The sequence below is a fragment of the Ictidomys tridecemlineatus genome, chromosome 8, assembly GCF_052094955.1.
Source record: "Ictidomys tridecemlineatus isolate mIctTri1 chromosome 8, mIctTri1.hap1, whole genome shotgun sequence".
Taxonomy (NCBI): domain Eukaryota; kingdom Metazoa; phylum Chordata; class Mammalia; order Rodentia; family Sciuridae; genus Ictidomys; species Ictidomys tridecemlineatus.
In genome coordinates, this window is record NC_135484.1 from 21,310,057 (window position 1) to 21,311,473 (window position 1,417).

The window sequence follows — 1,417 nt, forward strand, 5'->3', positions numbered from 1 at the left end:
TTGAGAACAAACGTCTTTTTGAAATTTAGTCCCTTGATAATGCTGCTGATTCTGAAGAAAACCAAGAGTAATTTCAATAGCAATTAGCAATAGCAATAGCAATTACTATTGCAATAGCAAGAGTTGAAATTGCAATAGCAGATCAGCATCAGTGTTGGAGAACTATAAATATGTAAAGGAGCCAAATTTACCCACAGTGATTTTTTTTTCCCATGCAACCAAAGCTTGAGCCAGGTAGGGACATACATAAACCAAAAGCCAAACTGGGAGAAACAGAGGCTGCCCGATATGTGGTGAGTACCACCAACTTGACACCACTCTATCCAGGTCACAGGCACCCACAGTGATTTTTTTTTTTTTTAAAGAGAGAGTGAGAGAGGAGAGAGAGAGAGAGAGAAAGAGAATTTTTAATATTTATTTATTTATTTTTTTAGTTCTCGGCGGACACAACATCTTTGTTGGTATGTGGTGCTGAGGATCGAACCCGGGCCGCACGCATGCCAGGCGAGGCGCTACCGCTTGAGCCACATCCCCAGCCCCCACAGTGATTTTTTAATAAAAGAATTTAAAATAGATTATAATCAGAGGGAAAGAAAAACATCATTAGGAGTAATATGTGCCTGCAAATCTAACTTTTTTACTTACTTTCAAAAAATTCACAAGTTGACAGTTTTACGGAGGTCTAATGACTATAATAAACTGCACACATATCTATAAGCATATAATTTAATGAGTTTTGATATATGTCCACACCTGTGAAACCATTATGATAATCAAGATAATTCATCACCTTTAAAAAAATTCCTCCCGGCCCTTCATTATCCCTCACTCTCATTCCTTCCTCTGGGCAAACTAACCTACTTCTTTTCTTTTTTAATTGAGGTTTTGAAAAATAACATGAAATTTTACCATCTTAAGGAAGCAATAAAGATTAGAGCAGAGATAGGTGAAACAGAGAATAGAAGAATAATTTTAAAAATCAATAAAGTTAGGATTTTTTTAAAAACATCTACAAAATTGAGAAAAATCTTGATTAGATTAACTAAGAAAAAGAGAGAAGACTCAAAAAGCTAAAATCAGAGGGGCTGGGATTGTGGCTCAGTGGTAGAGCGCTTGCCTCACACGTGTGAGGCACTGAGTTCAATCCTTAGCACCACATAAAAAGTAAATAAATCAAAAAAGGTATTCTTCAAATAAAAAAAAATACTTTTAAAGGCTAAAGTCAGAGGGGCTTGGGATGTGGCTCAAGCGGTAGCGTGCTCGCCTAGCATGTGTGCTGCCCGGGTTCGATCCTCAGCACCACATACCAACAAAGATGTTGTGTCCGCCGAGAACTAAGAAAAAATAAATAAATGTTAAAATTCTCTCTCTCTCTCTCTGTCCCCCCCCCCTCATTCTCTCTTTAAAAAAAAAAAAA

General features: G+C 37.1%; 1 non-coding gene across 1 annotated transcript; it reads right to left on the reverse strand.

Moving 5' to 3' along the window:
* Positions 1-210: 210 nt before the first annotated feature.
* LOC120889381 (small nucleolar RNA SNORA48) lies at positions 211-337 on the reverse strand. Its single transcript, XR_005733288.1, has one exon. It is a non-coding gene; the product is annotated as a small nucleolar RNA SNORA48 (small nucleolar RNA).
* Between the last annotated feature and the right edge of the window lie 1,080 nt (positions 338-1,417).